The following is a 15,554-nucleotide window of genomic DNA, read 5'->3' as shown; positions in this document are numbered from 1 at the left end:
TAACATTATCATCCTACTAAATTCTAATCATTCATAATATTAAACTCAGGAAAACAAAATTATAAAATCAAAAGAGGTCTTCCATAAATAACATCTAAAGCAACAGAACCTATTTTCACTATTAATAAGGGTCACAGTATTATACTTTCATTCAAGCCTTTTCAAAAGATTAATGCTCTATTTTTGGTTCTTAATTTATTCTTTTCATAAAAATAAATAAAACATATTTGAATTAAGATTAGATATAGACTCAAGAAAAATTCTAAGAAATTTTATGAATATAAAATGTATCTTTTTTCCCTCTGAAAATAGATTCTAGGGTATCAATTCATTTATAATGGGGCAATCTTGCTGGAGATTATAGAGAAAAGGTCAGTTTTCTGCCAAATTACTTTCATTATGTTGTCCAAGAAGGTAAAATACAGGTTAATTTAAAATTGCAATTACATCTTTGCACCAAATATATCTGGATTAGAAATAACAATGAGGTTTTTTTAAGTTAAAATTTTGAACAAGTGAAATTAAGTTAAATGTCTTTAGGGCTGGTCTTTTAAGTAAGTATGCAGTAGGAGCTTGTTTATCTAAAATTAAAATGTAATGCTTTTGAAATAGCTGTAATTATAAATAACTGATTTTAATGGCAAATTACAAATTCAGTAAGAATATTTTGATTTCTATTTTTATTAAGTAGCTTTATTTCATGAAACATATTATTTTTTGTTAGGCAGACAATTATATTTACAATGGAAACAATATTCTTGTTGATTGCTCAGTAGAAGTTTACGTTTTATTTTACTAATTTGCCTTTAAATACATTTTTACATGATATCTCATATTAGATCAATTTCTCCGTACTAATAATAGATTTTCATGGAGAGGAGAATATTTGTCGGTCGTATTATATACTGATGCCTTATATATATGTTGTCTCAGTTATCAGAATAGAAACAGAAGTTCAGGGAAGTTTAATTTACTTAAATAACAAAAATAGTAAATGGAATTCTCGGAAAGACTTATAGTTAGATCTGTCAGACTCCATACATGTGCTCTTCCCCCATGCCCTTCGGAGACATTTTCTCCCAGGTCGCTCCTACTGTCCTGTAGCCAGGGATGCCTGTGTGCTGGCTTCACTACTGCCTGGGCAAGATTCTCAGCCTGTCACCTAGCATTTCTTCTGAAGCTAGTAAGGATGCATGAAATCCCTCCAGCCAGCAGCAGAATTACTTGGTCTGCACTGTGGTGTATTGTTTGGTGAAGCAGTTTACTAATTTTAGAACCAAGATTGTCTACCTGAACCCCGAGGATGGAAACCGTACCTTTCTATGTGTGATAGCAGGACTTTGCCATTTTACCATCTTCATTAGCATCACTTTACTTTTGAGGGACCCTCCTGCCCAGACAAATGATTTGTTCATTACAGAAACTTCTCAAAGACCCATCTACCCCTCAATAGAAAGTATCACCAGACATCAAAGCATCAAAGGTCAGTTTTCTGTAAAATTACTTTTGTTACATTGTCCCTAAAAAAAAAAAGACAAGTTAATTTAAAATTACCATTTCAGTTTAAGCCCTAAAATTATTTGAATGCCTCCACCAATTTCTGAATGATTTTATCTTGATTCTTACCTAATCCTAATCAAACCCCATTTTGGAAAGACCTGCCTTAAATCAAATTTCCAATTTTCAAATTTGTGACCTTGCTGTCTCTTTTCTGATACACTGGCAATACTTCGCTTTTCTTTCTGCAATAAGCAATAAATTCAGCTTTGCCTTTTCAATAAGTTGTTGGTGATATTTGGGGAGTCAGCTTTTGACAATTTCAAACACACAACTCTTTTCTTACAGGTGTATTCATGTATTGCCATCTGAGAAGAGTTCTGTCTCTTCTGACTTGCTGCTCAGAGACCCAAGTAGAGTTGCTTGTCTCCATTGCAGAGCCAGCATCTGGAAGGTTCATGTTTACTAGCCATAGCAAGCAATTACCTGGACTGCTAATTACCTGGACTGCTATATTTAGAGCTATGAAACATTTCTTGGAAAAGGTCATTTTAAGGGGAGGTATTTGGGGAGAATGATCCACAAGGCAAAAGAAAATTCTGTATGAGCATGTGCAGGTTAGAGGTAATGTAATTTTGGTGCCCATATTAAAGGTTGTGCTTGTGAAGTCAGAGGCTGCTGAAACAGAGACATTTGGAATTTGTATTAGGACACATTTAGCTTGTCTAACTGTAGTTGCATAAAACAAACTGTGAAATCCCCCTTCTGACACAATGTCTGATTCTTATACTCTTTGTTGTCTGTCACATACATTGAGATCTCTCTGGGTGTGATACAATATTTAGGCCCTTCCTCTTCCTTTCTTAGCTCAGGAACATTTCCTAAACCATGTGCCACAGAACACTCATATATTCTGGGTAATCTTAATTGATATTAAGAAAAATATGCAATATTATATGCCTCTTTTTGAGATTCAAATTGAAAATTCTGTCTCAATTTGAGATTGAGAAATTCTGTCTCAATTTGAGAAAATTCTGTCTCAAATTTTGAGATTCAAATTAAAAAATCTGTCTCAATTTGAATTGCAAAAATAAAAATAAATTTTGTGTAATCCAGCATGTTTTAGAAGTATTTGAAATGCCTTAAAAAATTTTTTTTCCTAGTGACATTTTGCTGACCTCTTGTGTCTCAAGTGAAACAGTTTGGAAATGCTCCCCTAGTCTGTAAGGACAATATTAACAAGCCTTATCTCTTGTCTCTCTTTCTACTTTATAACCTGTTAATACTCCCCTAAATTGAGATGCCTTTTCTAACTTTCACCCTCTCTGCCACAAACAAAATGCCAAACGAAAAAACAAACAAAAAACCTAAGGCATACTTCTCTTCTTTGCATGTTTTTGCCACCATTTTGCCTTTAACATTTTTAGATTTTTTGTTTATTTAATCCACCTCTTGGCAAATTACTGTTGTAATCTTAATGAGGTCACTTCCCTAAAACCAACTGCTATTCTTTTGTTGATTCTCCTATGGCCAATAGTTCTCATTTAAATATTGCCCCAAAGATTTGAAATGGTTAAAAACAGGATAATAATTGAAGGCTACTTTGTACCCAAATCCAAGAGTTTACCAATTGTTCTGTTTCCTGTTATCCATTATATCCAAACACATCGCCCAATACAGCCAATCAAAGATTCTTTAAAGAAATCAAATGACAACATTGAAATTCACTAGTAGAGGCCAACATAGACATTTCTGAAATTCGAATATAAATTTTCTATTATGAAAGAACCAGGAAAAAATATAAACCTAAAAATTATATTTCTTGTCAATTTATAGAAGTTTATAGGCTTCAAAATAAAAAGTCATAAATATTCAAAATTAAATATTTTTATCTTTTAGAGCCTGATGAAACTAAACATTATCTTGTCTTATTATTTGCAATCATAGCTAAAGAGGTTCTGAATATTTACATAGAGATGAGGGTTCCTTTAGCAATTTTGTACCTGGGCTGTCTTTCATGGAAATAACCACAATTCCTTCAAGACCTCAGAAGGTATAGATCAATGTGGAATCTTTGATTTATTTCATTTCCAAGAACAGCCAAAGTATTAGAAGGACATTCAGGATCATCGAAATAGTCACAAGCCTGACCATTCAACAAATTTAGGCGACAAACTTTCTGGGGACTGATTCTTAGTTCCTGGAGAAAATTCCCAATCAAAATTATATTCAAAAGCCTCCTACATAGTTTTACCAATGATCATGGCAGAAATGCAATGATAGTTGAGGGAGAAAGAGGACTGAGATGTCCCTGGTATCAGATGATAGTCAGATATAGAGAGATCACAACCTGTAAATCTGAAATCAATTAATAGAAATCTCCATAAACAGTTAAATTTGACACTGCCTGGGGAAAATTAATTATACACGGGTGAGGGCAACAAAAAACATAGCTCATCATTCTGTCAGATAGTAGCACTAAAATACTGTTGTCTTCTTGCAAAGCTCAGATATTCAGGGTGGTCACTGCTATTGCCAACAGGCATGTTTCTTGACCACCCCACTCTTTAAAATCTTGTAATTTATCTTTCTCCGTAGACTTCTGTGACACTTGAACTATAGGACTGGGACGTGGAATCTATCAAGTGACATAGCCTTCACAAAATAATATTTTAGGACTCAGTATTTTTCTGTAGTGTAGCACATAGGTATAGCCAGTGCCTGCTAGGATGGAATTTCACAGGTTTCTTTTAGTTATGCTTCTTTGGTCGGCATAATGGTTTTGAGGTTTATTCATGCAAGTGCATATACCATTACTTTGTTCCTTTTTCTGGTTGAAAACTATTCCATCATATGGATATACCAAATTTTGTTTATCCACTTACCAGTTGATAGACATTTGGATTGTTTTCAATTTTGGACTATTATTAATAATACTGCGCTGAATATTTAAGTACAAATCTTTGTGTGGACGTGTTTTCCTAACCCACCAAAGAGTAAAACTACTGGATCTTACGACTTTTAAAAAATTGAAAAACTGCTTTTCCAAAGTGTCTATACCATGTTACATCCTTGTAATGTATAAAGCTTCTACTTTTTCTACATTTTCATCAGCATCTATTTCAAAGTATTTTCTATCTGAGCACTGCAGTAGGCACACAGTAGTATCATGCTGTAGTTGCAACAGTTGTTTCTGTAATGACTAATGATGTTTAGGACCTCTTCATGTGTATATTTTCCATTTGTATATCTTATTTGGTTAAGTGTTCATTCAAATATTTTTGTCCATTTTCTAATTAGATTGTCCTCTTATGGTTGAGTTGTAAGAATGTATTATATATTTTGGATAAAAGTCTTTTATCAGAAATATGTTTTGCAGGTGCTTTTTGCTTCTCTGTGGCTTATCTTGTCATTTTCTCAATAGTGTCTTTTGAAAAACAAGACATTTAAATTCTTATGAAGTCTGGTTTATTATTTTTATTTATTTTAGGTATTATGCTTTTTGTCTTATATCCAAGAATTTTTTTCTTAATCCAAAGTCACAAAGATTATCTTCTATGCTTTATCTAAGAAGTTGTACAGTTTTGCACTTAAATTTAGGGCTATGACCTATTACAAGTCATTTTTCTTTGTGGTGTGAGGTAAGCGTCCATGCTTATTCTTGCCATTTCCCTACAACGTGAATCTCCAATTTCTCTAGAACCCTTTTTTTATACTATCTTTTCCCTCATTTAATTATGTTGGCACTTGTGTTGCAAATCGATTAATCTTATATATGTGATTATTTCTGTTCTGTTCCATTGATCTATGTGTCTACCTTTATGCCAGTACCACACTCTTGATTATAGCTTTCAGGGAAGCTGTGGAATCAGGTCATGTGTCTTCTAAATTTATTCTTCTTTCTTCAAAATTGTTTGGCTATTCTAGGTTCTTTGTATTTCTAGCTGGTCAATTTCTATAAAAAAAGATTTATTTTGAAATAATTACCCTCTTAATGGTATTTAGTATTCTAATTCAACATACCTTTTTTGTTTATTTAAGTCTTTAACTTTTCTTGTCAATGCTTTGTAGTTTCCAATACAAAGGTCATTCACGTTTTAATTAAAATTTATTCCTAAGTAGTTTATTTATTGCTATGAAGGTTTTAATATCTGAAAACCAATGAATGTCACATGTCATATTAGTAGAATAAAGAATAAAAAATACGATCATTTCAGTAATCTCAACAGAAGCCAAAAAAATTAAAAAAAAAAACACATCTATTCATGACAAAAACTCATTTTATATTTTATTTTCTGTATACTATGGTGAATGAAAATGTTTTCTTAAATAAAATTAGTTTTTTATGGATTTGGATTTTTCATTACTAATACATACAAACATAATTTTGTAAAATTTTATTTTGATTTTAAACTTTTGATTTTTGTATACTTATATTGCTACCCACAACCTTGCTACTCACTTCTTTGCTCTGGTATTTTTTTTTTTTTGGAAGTGTTAGGGGGTAAATTCTTTGGGATTTTCTACATGTAAGAACACATTTGCTGTGAATAAATGCACTATTATTTCCGTCTTTTAGAATCTGAATGGCTTTAATTACCTAGAGTTTCAATTGGCTAGAAACTGCAGTACCAGTGCTGAATAGAAGTTGAAAGAGATAGTATAGACTTATCCCTGCTCTTATGGGAAAAGCATTTAGTCATTTACCATTTGTATGATATGTGCTATAGTTTAGTTTTTTTCAAGATGTCTTTTACAAGCTTGGGTAAGTTCCCTTCTATTTCTAGTTTCTTGGATTTGTTGAGTTTTTGTCATGAATAGATGTGTGTTTTTATTTTCTTAATTTTTTGGCATCTATTGAGATTATTGAGATGATCATGTCTTTATTCTTCATTCTATTAATATGACATGTAACATTAATCGAATTTCAGACTAAACGGACATTGCATTCCTGAGGCAAAACTCACTTGACCATGTGGTATAATCCTTTTCACAAGTTGCTAGTTTCAATTTTCTAATATTTGTTAAGGACTTTTGTATTTATGTTCATGAAGTATATTCGACTGTGGTTTTCTTGTGATATCTTTGTCTTGCTTTGGTGTCAGGTTAACAAAGTGACCTCACAAAATGAGTTGACCTCGTAAAAGTTATTTTTTCCTTCTCTGTTTTTTTGAAAATGTTTGTGTAAAATTGGTATTTTTTTTTTCTTAAATCTTTTCTAGGCCAGGCGTGGTGGCTCACGCTTGTAATCTCAGCACTTTGGGAGGCCGAGGCGGGCAGATCACGAGGTCAGGAGATCGAGACCACGGTGAAACCCTGTCTCTACTAAAAATACAAAAAAGTTAGCTGGGCGTGGTGGCAGGCGCCTGTAGTCCCAGCTACTCGGAGAGGCTGAGGCAGGAGAATGGCGTGAACCCGGGAGGCGGAGCTTGCAGTGAGCCGAGATTGTGCCACTGCACTCCAGCCTGGGCGACAGAGCAAGACTCCGTCTCAAAAAAAAAAAAAAATGTTTTCTAGAATTTACTAGTGAAGCCATCCGAGTCTGAACTTTCTTTGCAGAAAGATTTTTAAGAATCAATTTCTTTGCTTGGTATAGATTTCTCTCATTTTTTGTTGCTCGAGTCAATTTTGTTATTTTTTTCGTTCCTGAAGTTTGTCTTTTTTATCCAACTATTCAAATTCTCAGCATAAAGTTTTTCAGAATGTTCACTTATACTACTTTTAACTTCTATAAGGATTATTGTGAAGACTTCTCTTTTGTTCCTGATTTTGGTAATCTGGATTTTTGCTTGTCTTACTAAATCCTCATTTAGATTTTGTCTTATGAGGCTCTCCTGTAGGATAATAATAAAATCATTATGTCTGTATCTGTCAATAGCATCCATTCATTGTTAAATAATTCTTATTCATCTTCATGCAGGAAATATTCTTTTCTCAGGCCAATATCCAATAAGGCCTGCTTGTATTCAGTCTATTACTGTTCTGCTGGCTCCCCTTTTAATATTTCTACTGTTAGTTATGTTTTACCCTGGAGTCCTAAGTATACAGTATTTGCAGTCTTCTAATATCAACACGCAGGACACCTGCAGGCTCATCTATAAAAATTGTATCACCTTGAAACTCATCCAGTGATTATTTTGATATGTTATGACTCTTGGGCATGGGGCCAACCCACAAAATTGTTTTCTCCTTGATTTGCAAAACAAAATTTGGAGCAGCTGACCCATTACTATTTAGTTAGGCCTGATACTAACAATTTATATCCAGACTTACTGGGATATTCTAGTAAACTTATAACTCAGCTGTCTTGAGTTGAAAAGTAGCAAATTATATTCTTCATACCAAAGCATACGAAGATCCATTCTCATGTAAACACATTTATAATGCCAGGCTACGCTGCCTCATGAAGATCAAGGTCAAACTGTATCAGCCCTTAGATGTAAGGCCTGTGTGTTTCCTGAATCCTGTGTTCAACTCGGAAGATCTCAGCCTTTACAGAGAAGGGGTAGTGTTTTCTGAAATGCATACTCATTAGCTCAAGAATTGGCTAAATATACCAAAGGACAATTACCTTAAGTCAAGGTGACTGATATGGTTTGGATCTGTGTCCCCACACAAATCTCAAGTCGAACTGTAATCACCAGTGTTGAAGGTGGGGCTTGGTGGGAGGTGATTGGATCATGGGGGTGAAGTTCTCATGAATGTTTTAGCACCACCCACCCTCAGTCCTGTATAGTGAGTGAGTTCCCACAAGATCTTGTTTAAAACTGTGTGGCACCTCCTCTCTAACTCTCTTGTTCCTGCTCCTACCATATAACACTTGCCGACTCCCCCCCTCACCTTCTGCCACAATCGTAAACTTCCTGAGGCCTCCCTAAAAGCCGAGATGCCAGAATCATGCTTCCTGTATCGTCTACAGAACCATAAGCCAACGAAGCCTCTTTTCTGAGTAAATTACCCAGTTTCAGTTATTTCTTTATAGTAGTACAAGAACAGACTAATACAGTGATGTTCCATGTGGCCTGAAAATTCAAGGAAGACCCAGCTGTTAAACTCACAACTATAAAAATACAGTCACATCATAGAATTACAGGCATATGCCAACTTCCCACATAGCCTGCAATGATAAGGTATCTCCAGCATTTAAAGCCTTTTGATCAAGGCTCTGCCAGATCTCTTCTTCTCATTATATCACTCCCCAAATATCCATCTTACAATTTCCATTTTCAGTGTGCCAAATCTGAACACTTTTTAAAATGTAAACTACTACTCTCACAAACTTTAGAACCTCTTTCCTCCTCTCTTCACTTTTCCAAAGGGGGAAATAATGTCTTCGTAAGTTTCACAGCATGAAAGTGCAAACAGAAAGCATGCAATCCCTATAGGCAGGTAGTCACGTGTCTCACTGAAAAAGAGAGAATGGGGCTAGATGAGAATCATATGAATTTAGTCCTCTCTCTCTGAAGAGGAGCAATTGAGCAAAGGAAGCCAAGAAATATTTGCTAAGAAAACTCTCCCTATATGGAAGAAGACATTAGGATTGGGAAAGAAACATTTCCTCCTAAAGTAATTCGTGGTCTCAAATTCTCACAAATAATTTTACTCTTCTCTTTTTGAAAGGTTGCCAATCTTCAGTTCTGGGTAAATCCCACTGTTGACATTTTGTGTTCTTGTTTTTAGCCTGGAAAAAAAATCTATTAGAAAAAAAGAACTAATTAATCTACTAAATCATTAACTATGTTTTTGGGTTTTGTTTCTGTGATAATGTTTTATTCTCTAAAAGATGTCTATACTGTGATTATTATTATTTGCCTACTGCATTTCAACTGTATTCTTTCCTATTGTGGCTGATTTCCTCAGTAGTACTCAGTATTTATATTATTCATCTCCAGTGTTAGCTTGCTACAGAAATCATTTGAAACATGTTTCATTTTCCTCAAATACCCAGGTACTGAAATACACACCTTAGATGACTTTCATTTCTTCAAAAGTTTTCACACTTGCCCTTTTCCTCCTTTCTCAGAGAAGGGGGTTATTTTCCGCTTTGTAAAGTCAACCCCTTCATGAATGGCTAGATCCCCTTTTAACTTCTTTTAGTCCTTCTACTTCCCTCTAAAAGGACAACCACTCTAATGTGCTAAATTTGTATCTCTTTTATTGCCTTGTGAATTTTTGACATATGGCATTTTATTACATAATCTCACTTTTTCTTATTTGTTTCCTTTTAGTGCTGCTTGTTGCTGATGTTTCTGCCCAAACATCATCAAATGTGGAGAAGAAAGAACACTCAGATGTGCCCTGGAGACTTTCCTTTTATTTTTAAACATGTACATCCGGAAATTATGTTAGAGTAAGTTTCGACATATTCAAAATCATGTCATAAAATGAATGTGAGAATTATTGACAATTCTGAAAAAGCTTGGGTTGTTACTGGGTTAAGATGTGAAAGAACCCACAGGTTATTTTCCTTTGCTTCTTCTCTGCCTCACTGTAGGTTCATTGTTACCAGCCCTGTAAAAACAAAACAAAAAAAGCAAAAAACTGTTTTTGATAATCAGGTTCAACCATCTCTCCCCTACTGTAATAGTTTGTTAAAAACATGCTTCTGGCAATGTGTAAACCTAAATACTATGCAGAGTTTTCATTATCCTGCAATAGGAGCGACCACCTGAAAATAAAGCCTGCACAAAGGAGGGCAAAGCCAAGTTGTGGAGAGAGAATGAACGTGAAAGCAGCGCTCAGCCAGAGGGACACAGGCAGCCTCTGGGTCAGTGTGACTAGTGGGCCTGAAGCTAGATTCCTTTATCTTTTTAGTTATATGAGTTAATGAATTTGCCATATTTGCTAAAACTGGCTTGAGTTGGCTATTTAACATCTGAGAATAAAGTGTCCTGGAAAACAGAATAATTGGTAGTAAGAGGGAATGTTTGAAATTTGAAGACCCAAAATGTGGAATCAATTGATTCAAGATAGGGTGGGTGAGAGGGAAAGAATTTCCTCAAATTGGGAATTCTTGACAATCTTTTTGTAAGGAGCAAAGTGTTGATTAGACCAATGACTACTGTGCTTAAAAAACAGACACTTGATTGAGTAACAGTAGGAAGCAGGATGTGTTTTCTAATGCTTAAATCTTATAGTATGGTATTAGAGGAAAGAAGATCTAAGCTTTGGTTTCAACCATCCTAACTAAAAGAAGACAGGAAAGAGAATGGTACAGTTTGCTGTGGCCAGCAATCCATGATGAGTGAGAATTAGATAATCATGCATAGTGGGAGGTTGTACTAGGTGAATTTTTTAAGTTATTCTTTCCCTTCCTCTCTTTCTTTCTTTTTCTTTCTTTCTTTCTTTCTTTTTCTTTCTTTCTTTCTTTCTTTCTTTCTTTCTTTCTTTCTTTCTTTTTCTTTCTTTCTTTCCTTTCTTTCTTTCTTCCTTCTTTCCCTCTTTCTTTCTCTCTTCTCTTTCTTTCTTTTTCTTTCTTCTTTCTCTCTTTTTCTTTCTTTCTTCCTTTCTTTCTCTTTTCTTTCTTCTGTCCCTCTTTCTTCTTTCTTTCTTTCTCTTTCTTTCTTTCTTTCTTTCTTTCTTTCTTTCTTTCTTTCCCTCTTTCTCTCTTCTCTCTCTTTCTTTTTCTTCGTTGTTTTATTTTATTTTATATTCAGAGGATACTTGTGCATGTTTGTTACATGAATAGATTTTGTAATGGCGAGATTTAGGCTTCTAGTGACCCAGTCACTCAAATAGTGAACATTGTACGTAATAGGTAATTTTTCAGCCCTCACCCCCTCCAACTTCTCCCATTTCAAAGTCCCAAATGTCTATTATTTCTATTTTTATATTCATGTGTACCCATTGTATAGCTCCCAATTGTAGGTGAGAATGTGCAGTTTTGATTTTCTGCTTCCGAGTCATTTGACTCAGGATAATGGCCCTCAGTTCCGGCTATGATGCTTCAGAGGACGTGATTTCATTCTTCTCTATGGTTATACTAGGTAGATGTTTTGCCTCTGGCAGGGTAAGGAGTAAGAACCACAATCATAGATGCCATTGGGAACAGAGGAAGCTTGTTTCCCTAGCTCTGTGTGAAAGCTTCCTATATTATGTGATCTTCCTGACCAAATGAATTGCCACTCACTCTTTAGTCACCCACTATGATTTAGTCTTGTAGCAAAATGCAAAATATACTTACATCATTATCTAAGCCCAGTAATTTGGAAGCAGATGCCTAGAAGGAGGCTATTAAAGACCAAAGTGGGGAAGAACACCAAAGTCTGTAGCTAAAATACAAGGATGCAGGATCCAGATTAATCAGCTCTAACATAAGAAGATTGCTATCTTTAGTTACTTGGTTGGAGAGTTGAGAGATTGCAAACTTGCCAGCATCCTACTGTGGTTTTAAGAAGCACTTTATTACTGGAAAAATCCCAAGCTTGGTAAGTAAGAAAGGATTCATATGATATTTACTCCTAAGGTTTGAAACTTGAAACTATCCACACAGGAAGTGAGTTGGTAAAGCAACATAGCTGCTCAATTGCTCTTCCACATAAGAGTAGGAAGAGCGATGAAAGGGTGAATTTTCCAGTGAAGAGAAGCAGTAGAATTCACTTTGGTTGACCAAGAAACATTTGACTTCCTTGGCAGGGAATCCTTGCAAACCATGTCTCGGAAGTATGATAGATGCCTTATACATTGTTTCTCCTTATTCTCCTTTCTAAATCGGAGTTTTAGTGATAATTTTCCTGTTTTAACTTCATTAGTGTATATTTAGTGTGCGGAGGTGGTTAAATACGTTATTTAGCTATGGCTTTTTGCACCTTGAGGTCATATCTAAACAGACCAGTCTGCAGACTGCCCAGAAAACCTTGACTTAGAGAACAATGTATTAACTAAGATTCAGCTAGTCACCCTCTAGAGGAAAGGATAAGTGAGATTTTGCTTATGAATGGGGCACTTGCATATTACTGGGCTGAGAGTTTTTGAAATTTTATGAATTGCAGAAAGGGCATTTATGACTACCAGGAAGTGAAAGGATAGAATTACTGAAAGCATCTGCTTTTTTTTTTTTTTTTAAGACAGAGTCTCTCTGTGTTGCCCAGGCTGGAGTGCAGTGGTGCAATCTCAGCTCTCTCCAACCTCTGCCTCCTGGGTTCAAGCAATTCTCCTGCCTCAGCCTCCCGAGTAGCTGGGACTACAGGCACTCATCACCATGCCCGGATGATTTTTGTATTTTTAATAGAGACAGGGTTTTCGCCATGTTGGCCAGGCTGGCCTCGAACTCCTGGCCTCAAGAGATGTGCTCAGCTTGGCCTCCCAAAATGCTAGGATTATGAGCCACCGCACCCAGCCCAAAAGCATCTACAATTTTTTTTTCACTCTGCCCTCCACCATTTATTTTCAGAAAAAGTGTCTCTTCTGCTTCATATGATTTCGATAAGCTTGTTAATCAAGATGGTTTGACATTTCTAAATAGAGACAAAAGGATATGGTCTGTTCTGATCATTTTGTTAGAATAAGACATTTCCTATGATGTTTATAAGGTAATATAGTGTCCTTGTGCAGTGCACAATCTTTATAATTAAACACTATGACAGTGATTGTGATATATAGCATTAAGGAGCCACAGGAACACCAAAATTGAGAAATTGCCCTGGATTGAAGCATAGTGTTCTGAGAACACTAAATAGTTTGGTGCAACAGGGATAAATTATATAGAAAAGCTTGTAACATCCTCTTTTCCAGATAACTGAGATCATGGTGTTGAACATCTTGTGGCTGTAATCAGAAGGTTAGACTGTACACTGGAAGCAGTGTTGAGCCACTAAAGAGACAGAGTCTCACTCTGTCACTGAGGCTGGAGTGCAGTGGCACTGTGTCAGCTCACTGCAACCTCTGTCTCCTAGGTTCAAGCAATTCTCCTGCCTCAGCCTCCTGAGTAGCTGGGATTACAGGTGCTCACCACCACGCCCTGCTAGTTTTTATATTTTTAGTAGAGACGGGATGCTGGCCAGGCTGGTCCTGAACTCCTGACCTCAGGTGATCCACCCACCTCGGCCTCCCAAAGTGCTGGGATTACAGGCGTGAGCCACCACGCCCAGCCAACACTAAAGATTTTAAGATGCAAGTTGTATAATCAGAGCTATGATTCATAGAGTGAGGAATATAAAATGAAAACGGGAGAAACTGAGCTAATAAGTATTGTTAAAGGCCTGGGTTATGGGGGACAGTGTTGAAACCTCCATCTTGTTTTGCTAGCGTTGTTAATACCACCAGTAGTGTTTATCTGACATGCATCTTGCTCAGGGTTTTAGGCCTTGGCTCTTGTCTAGAACAGAGAAGTTTTTACAGAGGAGTTTTTAGAGAAAAATATGTTGGTCTCAAATTATTTATCTCCCAGAAGTTTGCTTCTTTTTTTAAAATTTCATTTAATTTATTTAAAAGACAGTAGAAAACAAAAAGTATGAACATAACAGTTACATATGCTTATTAAAATGGGAGATAAAAGACAACTTATATACAAATAGTTTGGTAGAGGCTTTTGCAGTAGAAAATTGGAAAGAAAAATATAACAATTACATGGAATTGTTAAGTCAAGGATCTTACCCCATATCAGGCTTTATTAAATAATGTCAAAATTATAAGCCATCGAAAAGTGCACATGAAGCAGAGATCTGGGATGTCAAGGACAGCTGACTAGGTCTTGCTTCCCACATTGGACATGCACTTTTGGCCCAGAGTAGATGAGGTCTGTAGGTGAGGCTTATGGGATTTCTTATACTATGAGGAATCTTAAAGAGGTACTTTACAGACCAGAGTTGTATAGTTCAGGCAACACTCTTCAGAGAGCCTTATATAATTGACCCCGGGTTTTATTCACTGTAGGTAATTCTTAGCCACAGAAATCTTCCTACAGGCCTTTTAGAGATAAGGAATATGCTTAGCAAATGTCATTAGTTTACTTATTTGAGAAAGTCCATTTGAAAAGGAAATTACTGTCACCTGCCTCCCCTCTTCCCAGTTTCACTGACATCTTCCACAGGGGAGCAAATGGATTTCTGGCTGCCTGTTGCTTTAACTCTTTACTTTTTTTTTCTTTTCTCTTTTCTTTTTTTTTTTCTTTTTTTGAGATGGAGTTTCGTTCTGTCACCCACGCTGGAGTGCAGTGGCACGATCTCAGCTCACTGAAACCTCCGCCTCCTCAGTTCAAGCAACGCTCCTGCCTCAGCCTCGCGAGTAGCTGGGTAACTGGGATTACAGGCGCCCACCACCATACCCAGCTAATTTTTTTTATTTTTAGTAGTGACGGGGTTTCACCATGTTGGCCAGGCTGGTCTGGAACTGCTGACCTCAGGTGATCTGCCCACCTCAACCTCCCAAATTGCTGGGATTTTAGACATGAGCCACGGCACCCAGCCTCCTTTCTTTCAATAGTATTTCAGAAGTATGTTGAATAAATGGACTAAAATGAATTTTATAGTTACAGCAATCTGATAATAAGTATAGAAAAAGTCTGTGAAAGACCAACTGACCTGGGAAATAAGATGGCTTTCCTGGATGAGAATGAAGTGCAAGATTTTCCAGTCCTGAAATAACCAATAGAAGGAATGCCAAGGAATTGGCCCTTCTCTTACTCTTTAGCATATTGACTACAGCTTGATTGACTGTGCTGTAGGTATTAGACAATTTTAGAATCATTACATAAATCAGCATGCCTCTCACGTTAAAAAAATATTTTATTTTACATTGATGAATGCTTGTCTTCCTTAAGAAAAAATAAATAAATATCTACATTCTAGCAAACATATGGTGTGTTTTAAAACTGCTAGAAAATAACCTACATAATTGGACAGCCCATTATCTTGATTATTATTATTACTTTTATTACTTAACACAGATATAGCACTTGCTTCAAATGGCATTCACTCAAGTATCTGACAAGCATTAATTACTTAATGTGTTCATGTTCTTTATGGAGAAGTTAAATATAGTTGAGTGTATATCTGAGGACACCCACATAACACACACACTCCCAGGATTAATAGAGAGTCCAAGGAAATGTCTGTTGA

General features: G+C 35.8%; 1 long non-coding RNA gene across 1 annotated transcript in view; it reads left to right on the top strand.

Moving 5' to 3' along the window:
* Window positions 1-9,725: 9,725 nt before the first annotated feature.
* The window catches only part of LOC134731976 (uncharacterized), a 41,458-nt gene continuing 35,629 nt past the window's right edge, over window positions 9,726-15,554 (top strand). The window contains exon 1 of the long non-coding RNA XR_010114735.1: window positions 9,726-9,824. This is a non-coding gene — a long non-coding RNA (uncharacterized lncRNA). The remainder of the gene's footprint in view (window positions 9,825-15,554) is intronic.

The sequence above is a fragment of the Symphalangus syndactylus genome, chromosome 19, assembly GCF_028878055.3.
Source record: "Symphalangus syndactylus isolate Jambi chromosome 19, NHGRI_mSymSyn1-v2.1_pri, whole genome shotgun sequence".
Taxonomy (NCBI): Eukaryota; Metazoa; Chordata; class Mammalia; order Primates; family Hylobatidae; genus Symphalangus; species Symphalangus syndactylus.
This window is presented reverse-complemented; position numbering and strand designations above follow the sequence as displayed.